At 34.7% G+C, this 19,442-nt stretch overlaps 1 long non-coding RNA gene across 2 annotated transcripts; it reads left to right on the top strand.

Annotated features, from left to right (window-relative positions):
• The first annotated feature begins 2,658 nt into the window (after positions 1–2,658).
• Positions 2,659–18,331, top strand: LOC107854600. Of its 2 annotated transcripts, XR_007048162.1 has the most exons (5): positions 2,659–2,891; positions 14,564–14,784; positions 14,884–15,165; positions 15,382–15,483; positions 17,081–18,331. It is a non-coding gene; the product is annotated as an uncharacterized LOC107854600 (long non-coding RNA). The 2 variants fall into 2 exon arrangements; XR_007048161.1 differs by having other exon boundaries at positions 2,661–2,891; positions 14,564–15,165.
• Positions 18,332–19,442: the final 1,111 nt, after the last annotated feature.

Below are 19,442 nucleotides of genomic sequence, written 5' to 3' on the forward strand. Positions count from 1 at the left end.
AACTTAAGTATTTCACAGCCCTTAACCACTACTTGCAGTTCGGATGAGAACATCTAAAACAATACACATTGCACGAATTAATCATCTTATTTAGTTTGAAATCTTTTTCCAAGCAAGCAATATACAAAGAAGTGACTAGTTCATCCTTATTCTTGAATGTCATTCCCTTGTAAAAATCAGTCTCATCATCTTGAAGATTTACCGACTGTATTGATTGAGAAGAATTGCCCATTGTATTGCTCCCAACAACAGGCGTAGGTGTTTGATGATCCTCCTTCTCTTCGTCTGTTTGATGATCCTCCTTCTCTTCGTCTTTACTCTCATAATCATCTGGAATATTCATGTCCAAATCATTCAATTTATCATCAAACATATTTTTCTGTTCTTGTTGTTCTTTTCTACATTTTGGTTCTCATTACACCCTTAAAATTGGCCTAGCTGAATCACTCAGATAAACACACAACCGAATTCGATCGCTTATCTTAAAAGGTAGGACCTTCTGATTTTCAAAGGAACTGTGCATGTAGCTGACAACAACATATTTCAGTTGACAATTTAGTCAATAATAGACGATGATTAAGTTCACAAAATCATCACACAAAATATCACCTTGGACTGTCATCGCTATCGTCTAACATTTCACCCTCCTTCCAACGGCAAATATATCGATTGTTCTTATCGATCCATTCACCATGACAATCCACCCCAGTTGTTATTGATCCTTCCATTAATGGTACCTAAACACATTTGTTTTAAAAGTTAATAATGATATTATCATAAAATTAATAATTATAGTATAGTATTTACAACAAAAAAAAAATATTTATACTACACTATCATTATTAACAAGTGAGTAATTTGTTGTAATAACTAAGTAATTTGTTGCAATAGATGAGTCATTTATCACAACAGATGAGTCACCTATTGGGATTTATATTATAACTCTATAAAACCTAAAGTTGATTCCAACATATCAGTCATCTGTTGTAATATATGAATAATCTATTTCAATAAATGACTATCTGTTGGAATCAACTTCAGGTTATATAGTACTATAATATGAATCCCAATAGATGAGTTATCTATTGAAATATATGAGTACTCTATTACAATAGATGAGTGATCTGTTGTAACAGATGACTCACTTATTGGGATTCATGTTACAGTACTATAGAACTTGAAGCTAATTCTAACAGATGAGTTATCCATTATAAAAGGTGAGTCATCTAATGTAATAAATTACTCACATATTGCAGTAGATGACTCATTTATTGGAATTAGCTTCAGGTTCTATAGTGTTGTAACATGAATCCAAATAGGTGAGTCATCTGTTGCAACAAGTGGATAATCTGTTACAACAAATTACTCACCTGTTGCTCATCTATTGGAATCAACTTCAAGTTCTACTGTAATAGGTGAGTCACATGTTGCAATAGATGACCTATCTGATGGAGTCATGTTATAGCACTATAGATTCTGTAATATAAATTGAACAGATGAGTCATCTATTGAAATGGATGACTCATCCATTGCAATAGATTACTACCTATTGCTAACAAATTGACTCATATATTGGATTCATGTTCAGGTTCTGTCTATTATTGAAAAAAAAATAGTAATAGTGTGCCCAGATTAGAAATTCAACTAAAAATTATAATTCTACTTACCAAAATCACCTAAAAAGTAATGTCCAAGTGATATTACGAACAAAATTTGACCTAAAAATTTGATCAAGTAGAAACAATAGCGGTAACAACAACAACAATGGTCAACAAGAAGAAGAAGAAGATGATGATGAACAAGAAGAGATGATAATTAAGAACAAGATAATGGCGATGAAAAGGAAGACGATGAAAAAAACAACAACAATGGACATTAATAAAAGCAAAGAGAGAGAAAACAACAATAAATGTGAATAGAGAGAAAGCGGAGAAAGAACATTTTTCCCTCTATTTTTAGTTATATTAGGGTTTATATTGGATCAAAGTATAAATTAAAAGACGTGTAATATTCTCAAACTTCTGTAATTCATAATCAAATAGTTGTCACCTACACTCAAATATTAAAACTTAGTCACTTATACACCATTTTAAAAGTTTTTTGTCACGAATAATTCAAAAACCCTTACTAAGGTTCCAACTTTAAAAAATACTAGTATATTAATTAATTTTTCTCCATTGCCCTCCCCTCTAACACGACCTTGAATTAAAAGGAAAAAATAAGTTTCTCAATTAAGTGAGGGTTTTTCAAGTTTTAAAAATTGGGTAAAAGCATAATTTTTTTTAGTTTCTTTTTAAACATTTTTGCTCCAACAACTAAAAAGGTTGTCTCAATAACTATCAAAGTTGTTCGACAATTTTGCAAAGTTGTTCAATAACTGTACAAAATTGTTCGACAACTTTGATAGTTGTTGCGATAACTAATGTAGTTATCGAACAATTATCCCAATAATTTAAGCGACTTTATCTTTTTTAATTTAATAATATTATGGGATCCAGTTGTCTCTTTTTTTCAATTAAAGAATTGGAGGTCTTTCGACTTATTTTTCTCCCCCTCCAACCCCTCCCCTACCCCTCCACACAAAAAAAATCCTTTTCTTCTAAATTTCTCTCAAATGTTTAGAGACTGGAATCAAGTGGCTATATATTTATTTTTTAATTTAAAAAAAAAATCTTTGGAGAATAACCGCAAAATTTTTTGCCGACTTAACGTACAAGTTGCTTCTTCTTCTTAGAATCTCAGTGAGTTGATAAGGTACTTCATTTAAAAGGATCGGTCCAATTAACATGACTGTTGAGTATCGAAAGAGAAACTCATTACTCTCAAATCGAGCTTTGATAAGCATCCTTGCCTCATAGTGACAAAAGCCAAAATTGGGAAGGCCTATAAGGGTTAGTGCTTTCATTTCTTCTCAGGTCATTTTTGTCTCTTTCACATATCAGTGTATGACCATGGAGCCTCGTGGTTAGTGGTTACTAGAAAGTATCTATTCTTTTGAATCTCACTTATTTTCTTTCTGTTATTGCTCCATAAAAATTCTATTTGCTTTGTATACTATTGTATTTTTTATGTAATCGTACTTTGAATGTTTTCGTTCTTGATTCAAGGATTTGATAGAAATAATCTCTCTACCCTCACAAAGGTTTTAATGAGGTTTGCGTATATTTTACCATTTCTTGTCCTAACTTGTGAAATTATATTGGGTCTGTTGGTATTTCTGAACATTATTTGTTGAGAATGACAGTCTTTGAAATTGATTCTAAGTGTTATTTTTTATGAATTTAAGCTTCTACTATGGCTGAAACCTAAAATGTAGCTAGGAGTGAAGGAAAAAGAAGATATTTTGATATATTGGGAAAAACAGTTATAACAAGTACAACTACCTCTATAAATAGAGAAGAAGTTGCATACTACAACTATGTACAACTCAACACAATTAGTGACAGGTTCAAGCTAACCTTCTCTAATCATTGGCTAATCATCACTCTTATAACTAACTAGCCAGCTCACCATCCAATTCACTTCAATACTCCCACTCAAGATGGAGGCTACATCAAGTTAAGCACTCTAAGTTTGTTTAAAATATATATATGTTGACCTCTGCTGAGTCCTTTTGTCAGTATGTCTTCCTGCTATTCTTTAGTCCTAATATAATGTGTTCGCACTGCTCCTTCTTTGATTTTATCTCTCACAAAGTGTCAGTTAATATCTATATGTTTGGTACATTCATGAAAAATTGGATTAGCTGGAATTTGTAGAGAAGCTTTACTATCACAAAATACATCAACTGCTGCATTAACCTTGACTCCCAACTCATTGAATAATCCCAGTAGCCATAAAATTTCAGCTATAACTGTTGCTAAGCTCTTGTATTCTGCTTCAGCAGAACTTTTTGAGGTTGTGTGTTGCTTCTTGGATTTCCAAGATATTAAGGAGATTCCAAATTTGATGACAAAGCCTGATATTAACCTCCTAGTATTGGGACATGAGGCCCAGTCCGCATCACAAAAATAACACAAGGAATTAGTAGAAAAACTGCTCATCATGATCCCTAAACCTGGTTCCTATTTCAAATACTTCACCACCCTTATTATTGCATCCTAAAATGACCTCTTAGGCATTTGTATAAATTGACTAAGGGTCTGCACAACAAACCTAATATCAGGTCTGAACAACTTTCCAACTAAATTTTGGTAAACCTGTTACATCCTCCAAAAGCATATCATTTTGGCTTCCAATACACCCATCATAAGCTGCAGTAGTAAACTTCTGATTCATATCTATAGGTGTGTTTACTTTTTTGGCACTGCCAAGCCCCAAATCAGATATTAATTCAAGAACGTACTTCCTTTGATTCAACAAAATTCCTTTCTTTAATTTCAAGACTTCAATCCATAAGAAAAATTTCATTTCTTCCAAGTCTTTAACCTTGAACCTCCTATGCAGTACTTCTTTTGTCTCTTGTATGAACTCTTTATTGCTGCCTGTGATCAACATGTCCTCTACATAAACCAACACTATCACAATATCATTGTCTTTTCTCTTTGTGAACATAGAATAGTCATACTTACTCTGGCAGTACCCTGCTGCAATCAAAGCTTTAGTCAACTTTATGTTCCATTGCCTTGATGCTTGTTCTAAACCACATAATGATTTTCTTAACATGCGAACTTTGGTCTCCTCCTGCCTTCCAAAACCTTGAGGAAGTGTCATGTAAACTTCCTAATCCAAGTCACCTTGCAAGAAGGCATTATACACATCCATTTGACATAAATCCCATTTTTTGATGCTGCCAAGGATATAATTGATCTAACTGTCACCATCTTTAGTCATAGGAGAGAATGTTTCATGATAATCAAGTCCCTCTCTTTGACTATATCCCTTTACAACCAATCTAGCTTTGTATCTTTCCACTTCTCTATTTGCTTTGAACTTTATTTTGTATACCCATTTGGAACCAATGGAATTCTTTGCCTTTGGAAGTTCAACTATTTCCCAAGTGTGGTTATCTTCTAAGGCTTTGATTTCTTTCTTCATAGCCTCCACCCAATTATGGTCCTTGGAAGCTTCATGGAAATTTTATGGCTCGATTGTCATTGAGAAATTTACTAATACTTTTCTATAACTATCAGTCAACATATGATATATGTAAGACCCCGCTAAATCCTCATCGTCTAAATCTCTTAAACGATACCCAAAGAGTTCCTAGACTTAGAAAATCTAGCTAAGTGTTGGGACTTATTCATTTCTAGAACCTCCAAACTTTGAGGATTTTATTATCAACCTTCTCGGCCTTTGATAGTTGATATTTTAGCTAATTCATGATTAGGAAAGTCAATAGCTATTCCCGAACAATTTTTGATATTTTTGCACCACATTTGGTATCCTATAGTAGTGGACCAATAAAATCTTGTTATGCCGCATTGCCCATCGTGTTGGTCAATTTCGTGCAGGAACTGCCAGTCGAAAGTACTGAGGCTTAGCGCAATTATAGCATGACGCATTGGTATCGCGTCGATACCATCAAAATGCCGAGTCGCCAATTGCGTCGATGCCCGATTTTTTAGCTTTTAAAATCCACATCCAAGGGGCGAAATTTGGTCTTTTTTCCTCCACTCTCTATCAGTCATAACATGAGATTAAGGTCCCCAAATACCAAAATATAGCCTTCTTCTCTAAAGTTCACCAAGAACACTTTCTAGGGTTTCAACCCAAAGTTCTAGAGAACTCACGATTTAATCGTAACTTTTCAAAATTTCTTTAAGAATCGGAATCCCCAGACCAAGGGTATCAAGAATATCCATTCAAAGTTGCAAATAGAGTCACAAAAGCGAGAGTTCATTCAAAGTCCATAATATAAGGTATGCGGGGTTTGAACAAGAATACTTCTTCCGTTCTTGTGCCTAAAGTTTTGATTTTTATTAAAGAATCTCATGTTTTTGCAAGTAGGTTTTGCTCAATTTACTTTACTTTGAGGTTATGAATTTATAAATTGCTCAAGTCTTGAAATTGTATGTTATTTCACTTATTTATGTTTGAATTTGGGAAATTATGTTATGAATTGCACATCCTTACCATGAATTGATGTTTTTGAGTGTTCCCAAGGTTGAAATCAAGATTTAAGCTTTATTATAAAATTATGACTATTTGAGTATATATATATTCTTTAAGTCAAGTATGAATTGTGATGTTTCTTGAAAATAATGTATTATCATGACTTAAACAAGCAAGTACTTTGATTATAAAGAAGGTTGATCTTTGATCCTAAGCTAAGATAGGAATCCACTTTTATCTAAGATTTAAAGCAAAGAGAAGCATAATGAGCTTTTATTACACATTATAGTATTATTTAAAGTGGATTTTCCTAAAAAGTTCTGAGCCTAAGTATGGGAGTAGTATTTATCACCGAATTGGGCTTGATTCCAAGGTTTCATGCCTCAGAACTAGGAGCCACCGTAGGTCTATGATTTTCCCCTAGTGGTCTAAGACAAGTGATCACTAAAGTTAAGATTCTATTCTGATGGCAAGGGTAGAACAGCTGTCCCCATTATGGGCAAGACGTTGGATTCCATTTCAGCTCACATGGTTTATGTCGGTTAGAAGAAACTCCCAAGTTCCCAAAGAGTCCCAAAGTTCCATAATCATAAGTCCTTGAATTCCTAAAGTTTCAAAAGAAGTTCTTTATTCTCCTTAAGATAAAAGTATAAGTTTGAAAGTTATTATTTTAAGATTCTTTTTTGTTTTGCAAGCTTTGATAATAAGAGGAGAATACAAATTTTTAACTAACTATAATGACTCATGAGATTTATATTACATGTTTCATTGTTCATGACTTATAAGATTTATATTTCAAACTTATTCAAGCTATATGAGTCATTCATATTTACATGCATAGTTTCATAAAGAGTAATGATATTGTTTACTTAATGCATACACCCCCATATACTCAGTACATCCTTAAAGTACTGATCTATATATATGTCTATGTGCTACATTATCTCATAATGTAGATTCAGGTGCTCAGTCTCAACAACGATAGTGATCTTCGAGTACCTCTATCTACATCCTTACTGTTGGTGAGTCCTCATAGTTTGAGGGCCTATTTTCCTAATTTTATTCTTTGTAATAGTTAGTTTATTCCTTTCCATTTCAGTACGAGTCAGTTGGAGGTTTGTCCTAATAAATCTCTAGTTCTTAGTAAGTAGAGGCTTGTTGGACTATCGGTTGAAGTTTCTAGATTTTTCAGTATTTTTCTATCTAGATATTGTTTTTTAGTTACTTCAGTTCAAAATGATATAATATAGCATTATTGCTTGGTTTATTCATCCTAAAGTAAGTGTTAGAAGTAGTAGCAGGCTCAAAGGGTTAGCTTAGGGCTACTTGTAGCTTTAAGTACTGTGTGATGCTTTGTGATGAGATTTCAAGGCATTAAAAACTTGGTATCAAAGCCTAAGGTTTAAAGAGTCCTAGGGAGTCTGACAATCCGCGTTACATCAAGTCTTATTCATCAGTGTGTAGTGTGCCATATCTATAAGCAAGAGGCTATAAGACATTTTAGGAAAAATTATCTCTTTCTTTCATAATTCGACGTGCTTACAATTGTCTCTCTTTATTATTAATTTATGCTCTTTTATGATAGAAAATGCCTCCCCAAAGAGCTAATTCCTATAAGAATGATAACCACCAACCTTAGCCTGTTGATCCCCTTAATGGGAATGTGTCTCATGCTGAGTTCTGGATAGTTTTTCAGGCATTAGTCTAGGGGGTCACCGCAAATGTTCAAGCCAATAACGAGGCTACAGTTCTGCATTAGGAAGGAGGTGATTTAGCTGTAGCCAGGATTTGAGATTTTATGAGGAAGAATTTGCCAGAGTTCTATAAGTCGAAAGCAGGTGAGGACCCATAATTATATCTTGATGAGGTGAAGAAGATCACCCATGTTATGTATATTTCTGAGGAAGAGAGTGTAGAATTGGTATCTTATAAGCTGAAAGATATTGCATATGATTGGGTTGTTATGTGAAGGAAGAGTAAAGGGGAGAAAGCAGCTCCTATGACTTGGTAGGTGTTTCAGGATATGTTCTTGGATAAGTTCTTCCCATTTGAGATTAGGGAAATAAAGATAAAGGACTTTATGAAACTGAGGCAAAGATCTTTGACAGTAAATGAGTATTGCCTCAATTTTTACCAGTTATCCAAGTATGCTCCTGATTTTATGGGTGACCCCGTAACCAGTATAAGTAAGTTTATGACTAGTATGTCTGGATCAGTTGTTAAGAAGTGTAGGATTGCTATGCTCAATAGAGAAATAGATCTTTCCAGACTGATGATGCATGCTCAGTAGATTGAGGCAGATAAGATAAAGGAGAGAGATAGAGTAAGAGAAAATAAGAGGGATAGAGCAGAGCAATATGAGTATGGTAAGACTAGATCCCATGGAGGGAACCGGCTGCAGTTTCAGAGCCGTTCGTCTATGCCAGCAGCTTTATTAGCTAGTGCTACCACACCCAGAAATAGGTAAGAGTAGGGGAATAAGTCTTCTATGTCCAGATCCTAGAATAGTGTGAGTAACAGGCCCAGTTATCCCCCAAGTTCTAAGTGTGGTAGAACCCATCCCGATGAGTGTTTGACCTAATAGAGGGGTTGTTTTGGTTATGGTAAGTTAGGCCACTGACTTAGAGAGTATCCACATGCTAGGCAAGGGAACAGAGATGTTCGACCCCAGAATCAGGCTTCCAGTGCACCAACTCCTTTAGCCCATCCAGCCCCTCCCCAGGGTGCTTCATCCAGCACAGCTGGCGGTCAGTGCCAGAATTAATTGTATTCCTTACCATCCCATCAGGAATATGAGGATTCTCTAAATGTTGTTACTAGTATGCTCCGTGTTTTTCACTTTGATGTTTATGTGTTGTTGGACCCTGGGTCAAGTTTCTCTTATGTGAACTCATTAGTTGCTGTGAATTTTAAGATAAATCTTTAAAAGATCTCTGAACCTATCCTAGTTTCTACCCCAGTAGGTGAGCCAGTTATTGCTAAGCAAGTTTATAAAAAGTGTCCTATTACTGTTCTTTATAAGGTCATATTCGCTGATTTGATAGAGTTAGATATGGTCGATTTTGATCTTATTTTGGGTATGGATTGGCTTCATTTTTGTTATGCAGCTATAGACTGTCGTACTCGTGTGGTTAAGTTTCAATTCCTAGATGAGCCAGTCTTTGAGTAGTCCGAAAATTCTGTATCTCCCAAGAGTCATTTTATATCCTATCTTAAAGCTAGAAAGTTGATATCCAAAGCTTGCATCTATTATGTAGCTCGAGTTAAAGACGCTATGTCTGAGACTCCAACTATTCAGTTAGACGCTATGTCTGAGACTCCAACTATTCAATTAGTCAACATAGTTAATGAGTTTCCTGATGTTTTTCTAGAAAATCTCCCAGGGGTACCTTCTTCCTGATACACAACTTATTTCTATCCCTCCATACCATATGGCCTCATAGAACTTAAGGAGTTGAAAGAGCAACTCAAAGATCTTCTAGACAAAGGTTTCATAAGGCCCAGTATTCCTTCTTGGGGCACACCCGTCCTGTTCGTATGAAAGAAAGATGGTTCTTTGTGTATGTGTATTGACTATCATCATCTTAATAAGGTCACAATCAAGAATAAGTACCCTCTTCCTAGAATTGATGACCTATTTGATCAATTGCAAGGTGCAACTTATTTCTCAAAGATAGACCTTAGATCCGGCTATCATCAGCTTAAAGTAAGAGAGTGTTATATTCCAAAGACAGCCTTTTAAACCCGCTATGTTCATTTTGAGTTTTTAGTCATATCTTTCGGGCTAACCAATGCTCCAGCAGCTTTCACGGATCTCATGTATCGAGCATTCAAATAGTATCTAGATATGTTTTTCATAGTATTCATAGATGATATTCTTATGTACTCCCGTAGTGAGGATGACCATGTAGACCATCTTAGAATTGTCCTGCAGACTCTTAGAAATCATTAATTATTCACCAAATTCAGTAAGTGTGAGTGGTTAAGGTCAGTAGCTTTTTTGGGTCATATTATTTCAGCCGAAGGCATTAGAGTTGATCCCCAAAAACTAGAAGCTGTAAGAAATTGTCCTAGACTTGTATCTTCATCAGACATTAGGAGTTTCTTAGGTCTAGCTGGATATTACCGCCATTTTGTCAAAGGTTTCTCTTCTTTACATCTCCCATAAACCGATTGACCCAAAAAAAAGTTAAGTTCCTATGGTTAGATTCGTGTGGGAAGAGTTTTCAGGAGTTGAAGACTCGACTCACTTCAGCCCCTGTATTAACTTTTCCCAATGGTACGGATGGTTTTGTGGTGTATTATGATATCTCTAGAGTTGGCCTGGGTTATGTGTTGATGCAGAGAGGTAAGGTTATAGCCTATGCCTCTAATCAGTTGAAACCACATAAAAAGAATTACCCAACCCATGATCTTGAATTAGCTGCTGTGGTTTTTGCTTTGAAAAGCTGGAGACACTATCTTTATGGTGTTTATGTTGATGTGTTTACTGATCAAAAAAGCCTGCAGTATATGTTTACTCAGAGAGAGTTGAATCTTTAACAAAGAAAATGGTTAGAGTTGCTAAAAGATTATGATATAAGTGTGTTATACATCTGGGCAAGGCCAATATATAGTGGCAGACACCCTTAGTCGATTGTCTATAGGTAGTGTGGCTCATGTGGAGAAGGATAAGAAAGAATTAGCTTGTGAAGATCATCGTTTGGCTAGATTAGGTGTTAGGTTATTTGATTCAGTTGAAGGTAATGTGTGGGTTCAGAGTAGTTCTGAATCCTCCTTAGTTTCAGAAGTAAAGGAGAAGAAAGACATAGATCATAGTTTGGTCAAACTGAATAAGTCAGTTAAGGACCAAAGAGTAGAAGTTTTCTTCCAAGGGGGAGATAGTGTGTTGAGGTTTCAGGGTAGATTGTGTGTTCTTTGTGTTTGTGATTTGAGGCAGAGAATTATGGCTGAAGCACATGGTACGCGATATTTTATTCATCTCGGCACTACCAAGATGTACCACGCCTTATGGGAAATCTATTGGTGGAGTGGTAGGAAGAAGGATATAGCAGAGTTAGTGGAAAAGTGTACAACTTATCAACAAGTTAAGGTAGAGCACTAAAGACCTGGTGGTGCAATGCAAGAATTTGGTATACCCACTTGGAAGTAGGAAGATGTGAATATGGATTTCGTGATTAGTTTACCCCTTTCACATTATCATCATAATTCTATTTGGGTTGTGGTAGATGGGTTAAATAAGTAGTACATTTCCTGCCAGTGCATACATCTTATACAACTGGGGATTATGCTAAGTTGTATATCTGAGAGTTAGTCAGATTGCATGGAGTTCCCTTGTCTATCATCTTAGATAGGGGTACTCCGTTTACTTCTCAGTTTTGGAGAGCTTTTCAGAAGGGTCTTGGTACCCAAGTGCATCTTAGTTTTGCCTTTTATCTATAGACAGATGGTCAGGATGAGAGGACCATCCAGAATCTGAAAAATATGTTGAGGGCATGTGCCCTTGATTTTAAAGAAAGTTGGGATGAGCATTTTCCATTGATTGAATTTACGTATAACAATATTTATCATTCTAGCATTCAGATGGCCTCGTTTGAGGCTCATTATGGGAGGAGATATAGATCACCCATATGTTGATTTGAAGTGGGTGAAGCTGCTATAATTGGACCTGATGCAGTGTTTGAGGCTATGGACAAAGTCAAGATGATTAGTGAGAGATTGAAGAAAAGTCAAATGTAGATGTGAGGGGAAGGGACCTTAAGTTTGAGGTAGGTGATTTGGTGTATTTGAAGATTTCACCTATGAAAAGGGTGAAAAGATTTGTCAAGAAGGGGAAGCTTAGTCCCCTTTATGTTATCCCCTATAAAATTCTAAGCCATGTTGGGAAAGTAGCTTATAAGGTAGAGTTGCCCGCAGATTTGTCAGCTGTTCATCCTGTCTTTCACGTCTTCATGCTTAAGAAGCACATTGGTGATTCCTTTATAGTAGATCCTTCAGAGATCTTAGACATTTAGAACAGTCTTTCATATAAAGAGATTCCAGTTGAGATCCTAGACCATTAGATTCGTAGACTAAGGAATAAAGAAGTTCCTTTGGTCAAAGTTTTATGGCAAAACCAGTCAGTTGAGGGTGCTACTTGGGAAGCAGAAGTAGATATGCCAAGTACCCCCATATCTTCTCCACAAGTTCATATCAAGATGAAGGTACTATTCTTTCTTAATTCATTCTCTTTAACCAAAGATTCAGCTATATAGCTATTCTCATTATGAGTCCATGTATTCTTTAAAGTACTCAAAGTTTATGACGATGTAGAGTCAGTTTAATAAATTCTTTCAGCTGTACATCTTTAGCTTTCCCTATATTCTTAACCTAACTAATGGCATTCGAGGACGAATGTTCCCAAGGGGGAGATATTGTAAGACCCTACAAAATTCTCATCGTCTAAATCCCTTAAACGATGCCCAAAGAGTTCCTAGACTTAGAAAATCTAGCTAAGTGCTGGGACTTAGTCATTTCTAGATCCTCGAAACTTTGAGGATTTTACTACCAACCTTCTCGACCTTTGATAGTTGATATTTTAGCTAATTCATGATCAGGGAAGTCAATAGGTGTTCTCGAACAAGTTTTAGAATTTTCGCACCACGTTTGGTGTCCCAAAATAGTAAACCAACGCGATTTGGTGCTTTGCATCGCCCATCGCATTGGTCAATTTTATTGCAAGAACTGCCAGTCAAAAGTACTGAGGCTTGGCACAATTATGGCGCGACGCGTCAGTATCGCGTCGATGGCATCGACACGCCGCATCACCAATTGCGTTGATGCCCAGTTTTTTAGATTTTAAGATCCGCTTCCAAGAGGGGTAATTTAGTTTTTTACCCCCACCCTCTATCATTCATAACATGGGATTAAGGTCCCCAAATACCAAAATATAGCCTTCTTCTCTAAAGTTCACCAAGAACACTTTCTAGGGTTTCAACCCAAAGCTCAAGAGAACTCAAGATTTAACCATCACTTTTTAAAATTTCTTCAAGAATCAGAATTCCCAGACCAAGGGTATCAAGAATATTCGTTCAAAGTCGCGAATAGAGTCACAAAAGTGAGATTTCATTCAAATTCCATAATATAAGGTATGTGGGATTTTCATTCAAATTCATTCCGTTCTTGTGCTCAAAGTTTTGATTTTTATTAAAGAATTTCATGTTTTTGAAACTAGGTTTTGCCCAATTTACTTTACTTTGAGGTTATGAATTTATAAATTGCTCCTGTCTTGAAATTGCATGTTATTTCACTTATTTATGTTTGAATTTGGGGAATTATTCTACGAATTGCACATCCCTACCATGAATTGATGTTTTTGAGTGTTCCCAAGGTTGAAGTCAAGATTTAAGCTTCATTATGAAATTATGACTATTTGAGTATGTATATATGTTATGAAATTATGACTATTTGAGTATGTATATATGCTTTAAGTCAAGTATGAATTGTGATGTTTCTTGAAAATAATGTATTAGAATGACTTAACAAGCAAGTACTTTGATTATAAAGAAGGTTGAGCTTTGATCCTAAGCTAAGATAGGAATCCACTTTTATCTACGATTTAAAGCAAAGCGAAGCATAGTTAGCTTCCATTACACATTATATTATTATTTAAAGTGGATTTTCTTAAAAAATTTTAAGCCTAAGTATGAGAGTAGTATTTAGCACCGAGTTGGACTTGATTCCAAGATTTTATGCCCCAGAACTACGAGACACCATAGTTTTATGATTTTCCCCTAGTGGGCTAATACAAGTGATCACTAAAGTTAAGGTTCTATTAGATGGAAAAGGTAGAACAACTCTCCTTAATGTGGGTAAGACGTTAGACTCCATGTCAGCTCACAGGGTTTATGTCAGTTAGAAGACACTCCCAAGTTCCTAAAGAGTCCCAAAGTTCCATAATCATAAGTCCTTGAATTCCTAAAGTTTCAAAAGAAGTTCTTTAATCTCCTTAAGATAAAAGAATAAGTATGAAAGTTATTGTTTTAAGATTCTTTTTTGGTTTGCAAGCTTTGAGAATAAGAGGAGAATTCAAATTTTGAACTAACTATAATGACTCACAAGATTTATATTACAAGCCAAGAGTGATGTAACAGTACCTGCCCGATTAATGTGGTTGTCAGGATAATTCTTCTTCTCATTCAACATCTCTTGAATTTGTCTGTACTATTCATCTATGATCCGTGTGCATTCTTACCACATAATTATTGAAGCTGCTCATATTATGCATCTATAGAAGCCTGCATACTTGCACTAGAACCAGGGTTATTTAATGCTCCATGCTTGGTAACATAAGACTTTCTACGCTCAATCATAACATTGTTTGTGGCAAAGGTTATCTTTATTTCAAAATGAGAGTCATAGGATTTACTCTCAAGGTGTGAATTATATGGCTTTCTGTCAGTACTCCTAGAGTAACCTTTTCTTTTGGATTCAACATCATGAGCCTTCTTATGATTATCTAGCTGTGCAGGATGCCCTATCATCCAATAACATTCTTTCTTGGCATGGCCTCCTCTTCCACAGTGATCGCATTTGATGAAAAGTTTCTTACCCTTGTTGGGCTGGCCTCGATTGAACTGTATAGCTAAAGGTTCTCCCTTCCCTCCCAATGCTGGAAAGGGACAAGATCTTTGACTCACATCTTCACTAATTAGAGCATAAGCCCGATTCAGAGAAGGTTCTATAGAGAAGGTTCTACTATTTTTAACAATATTTGTCTTCAAACTTGGTCATATGATTCATTCAATCTGCTGTGAAATTGTACTAATCTTTGCCTCTGCAAATGCTCAGTGTACTCTTTTGATTTCACACAATCATAGCCTAGTGTAGGGACCAAATCATCATACTCAGACCAGATCTCCCTCAATCGAGTGAAATACACAGCTACAGAATCTATGCACTGAGAAATTATGGCAATTTCACGATGCAATTGAAACATACAGACATGGTTCAGTTTATTAAAACACTCTTTCAGTTCCTTCCACACCAGATGCACTCGATGAGTACACAATGCCACTAAGGAGGCTTGCAGAGACTATATTCATGATCCATGAAAGAACGATTGCATTGCAGGTCTCCCAATCTTCATGCAATTTAGTACTAAATTGTTCTCTTCTGCAAGTACCTGTAACAAATCTCAGTTTTCTGTTAGCTTGCAATGCAATCATCATCGAACGATTCCATAACCCATAATTTTCTGATCTAGTTAATTTGATTAGAATTAATACCAATCCTAGTGTGTCGGATGGATGAACATACAGGGGATGAGTATTGCACACGTTTTTGCAGACATTGCAGGTAATTCCTCATGGGAAGCTCAGGTAGATTGCAATTTCGATGCCATTTGGAAATTGCAACTGACAAAACACAACTCTTATTGAGAACTATCATGTGAGTGATCCCAGTCACGTTGCTCATTACTGCTCTAATACCATGTTATTTTCTATGAATTCAAGCTTCTACTATGGCTGAAACTAAAAATTTAGCTAGGAGTAGTGAAAGAAGAAGATATTTTGATATATTGGGAAAAACAGTTACAACAAGTATAACTACATCTATTTATAGAGGTGTAGTTGGATACTACAACTGTGTACAACTTAGCACAATTAGTTACAGGTTCAAGCTAACCTTCTCTAATCATTGGCTAATCATCACTCTTATAACTAACTAGCCAGCTCACCATCCAATTCACTTCAATACTAAGTATAATGCTAATTATTTTTCCATAAGTGCTGGAATTTGGAGTATTGAGCTTAGTGTGAGTATCATATCTAATGTTAAATTTTAAGAAGGGTCTTTAAGGAAAAGGATGATAAGGAAATAAAAATTATCTCCCTTACATTGTTTGAATTAGTATGAGGAAATAACTTTATTGAACAAAAGTGTTTGTCTTTTGAAATGTCTTTTTCAATGCTATTATAAACTCTTACGTTTTTGGATTATAAGCAAGGACTCTCAGAACTCAAAAAAAGTTAGTTTTTGAGATCGTTAAATAACACATGTTGCGTATTGCAGCTTTTTTGTATGCAATTTGATTTTGTAACCTCTATATACAAAATGTATGTGAAGTTATGTTTACAGAACATTGTCTTTGTGTAAGCAACTTAAGTTAGTCAACTCTGAATTCAATATCTTGCATCCTTGTTTGTTTCTCCATCTACTCTATGTCCACATGAGATCCTCTAGATAATTTCAGATTTCTTTAGAGTTAGATTCCTATTTTGGCCTTTTATATATAAATAGATGAATAAGTATTTTAGAAGTTAGTTTCGATATTTTTTTTAAATCTGCCTATTTTAGGAATGTATAAATACCATTTTATCATGAGTGATTTTTTATTTGGATTGAGAAATACAAATACTACTCCCTATTTTGACTGCATCTTGTTGATTTTGATATCTACTTTTCTATTCTATTTAATTCAAACTATAAGTAACCTAGAAAGGCATTAACTACTCTATTTCATTACTCAATTGCATAATGAAATCACTCTAATCCTACATGATTCAAGAACACTGCTTAGAAGGGCATTAACTATCGGTTAATGATCTTAAAAATATGTAACTGAGAAGGGCCATGATGTGTATTATTGAAAGAATGGTTTGGTTAGGAATGTCGTTCAAGTCTTGACACATTTCATATCTAGATCTAGGTGAAACATCTTACTTTGCTCTTGTCATAGCCACCAACAAAATATACAGATCAGAGAATCATCCAGACAAAATAAGAGGAAAAAAGTTTAAAAAAATCAACTGGTACAAAGGTGATCCCGTGGCATGTTCTATATATTGTCATATCAGAAACAACCTTTATACCTCGCATAAGATAAAGGTGGTCTACGTATACCCCACTTTTTTTGAATCACACTAGTGGAATCACTCTAGCATGTTGTTATTTGTTATAGATCTCATCATATTTTTTCAGTTCATATTTCGTGTGTATTTCTTTTTAAACTACGTATAAATTTTAAGAAAAAATGTCCTTACAGGTGCATTAAACTACTGGACTTCGTCATCATATCATTGTAGGTGCACTTCATCAATATACTGCTAACTTGCAATCACGATCAGTGTGATGCAAAAACTAGGCCTATGTACTCCGCCTGAACTTTGCTAATTGCGAGAGCTTACACTAGTAAAATATGAACTTACTTGGTACATCTATTAATTTCACTATACTCAACTTACATGGTATGTGGTTTATATTTCTATCTTTTCTTTAATACATCATGATGGTACCATATCTTTTATCATATTTGTTGGTTATTTGATAAATTGCTTGTTCTTTTCTTGATAAGGCTAAGACTATATTAAACACAAAAGAGACGAACACGCGAATGAAAATATGCTTTATCTTTTCCTGTAATATTTTTGTGAAGACCATTCAAAGAACCAATCTATTGATATGCACGGGAAAACACTTATGAAAAAAAAATCTACTCTTTCTTTTTAGGCACTTAGTGCATGATAGACATAAGTGATTGTAAACTTCACTATTGTATTGGTGCAAGGAAATAATAGCGTCTTAAAACTTTTCATTCTTGAGCATGCATTCCAATCAATAATAACAACGCACCAGTGTAGTCTCATAATGTGGAGTCTGGGGAAGGGGTAAAGTAAATGTATACCTTACGTCTCAATTAAGAATATTTGAAATACAGGTATTTGGCCTGATTAAGACTACTACTTTTGGAGGAAGATTAGGTGTGCTTATTGTAAACTGGCTGAAGAGACAATAGTTTACTGCGACTAACTAGGATGATTATATTTCTTGGAATTTGTCACATGCTCGAGGCAGGTCCAAGGCTGATCATATGTTCAAGATGATTTATGAGGAGGTCCTTCATGCTATATGGATAGAAAGAAATCAGAGAGTGTTTGAGAAATAAAGAAGATCACCACTGGACATTGCCAATGAGCTTGTATTTGCTTGCAGTGCTAAAGATTCACCTAGAATCCAAAATTCGCTCCAACACTGAACCTTCTGAAGTCCTAGGTCTTGAGCTATTTCTTAGTATTGACAATATGTTTGATCTTTTATAGGATAGAGATAAGTTTGTTTTCTTTCTTGTTTTAAATCTAAGACGGCTAGTTGAGTTGTAACTAGGCTGTGGATTTGTAAAGAGTACCTGGTAATTAATAAAATACCTCCCCCCCCCAAAAAAAAGATAATAATAAAGAAACAACAGATGTCATTTGTTTATTGATTGATCATATATAATTATTTCTATTAAATGACACATCAATGATTATTTTTCTCCCCAATTGTATATTTTGTCGAGTTGGCACTGAATTGACATTTTCCTAAGAGTTCGATACTAAAAGAGTGTTTTTAGACCATTGTATCAAAATGACATGTCGAAAGAAATACAATCCAAAATGGAGAAACTTCATTTCGATTATTTTTCTTTTGGGCTTTGCTTCACAAAAAACAAATTGTATCTTCAAGGGACTGCCATTGCATTCTTCAGGTGCAAAAGACGGAATACTCTCAAAAAGTTTCTTCATATAATTCTCTTTTTGAGGAAAAAAATAAATTTTTGAAATAGTTAAATTCCAAAAATAAATAAAGCATAAATTGCTAAATTTTTAGGTTCTTTTATCTTATATATAATAATACTAAAGGAATAAACTCGATGCAAACTAGAGCCACATGATTTTGAATAAATTAAAAAAGAAAAAAGGTCAATAATAACCCCTCAACTTTTCGATTTAGGATGGATATACACTTTGTTAAAAGGTAGTGTACATATATACCCGCCGTTTAATAAATTGTCATATATATCATCACTATTCATTAGATAGTTCATATTTATCTTTTCAAATTACCAAAAAAAATTCAAAATTTGGTTTATTAATTTCAAAAATATCATGTGGCTTTAAAAATTACTTCCCTCATTTTCTTTACTCCTCCGACCCACAACAACTGGAAAAAAATAGTTCCTCTATTACAAACCCGATTCAAGCCCATTTGATGACTAAGTAGAAGAAGATTGAGTTTTCCATTTAGGATGGGTATGGAGCGGTTAAAAACTTGGTGAGGTAATATATTTTAAAAGTATAAATAACATAAATTTCAATTCTATTAAACATATTTACCTTCTCTCCTATCTTCTTAATTAATTTTTTATCTTTCCTAATTAATATACATAATTTAGCAATTATATACATAAGACCCTATGTATATGAAAATCTAATTATGACGTTTTAATAGGAAATTAACTGACCGTCCTTCTATTTAGCACCCCCCTCCAAATGGTATCAGAGCCCAGTAATTCAAAAAATACGAAAGTGAGATATATGTTAGAGTTATTAGAATTTACCTATAAATTATTAAATTAATTATGCGAA

The sequence above is a fragment of the Capsicum annuum genome, chromosome 12 (assembly GCF_002878395.1).
Source record: "Capsicum annuum cultivar UCD-10X-F1 chromosome 12, UCD10Xv1.1, whole genome shotgun sequence".
Classification (NCBI taxonomy): Eukaryota; Viridiplantae; Streptophyta; class Magnoliopsida; order Solanales; family Solanaceae; genus Capsicum; species Capsicum annuum.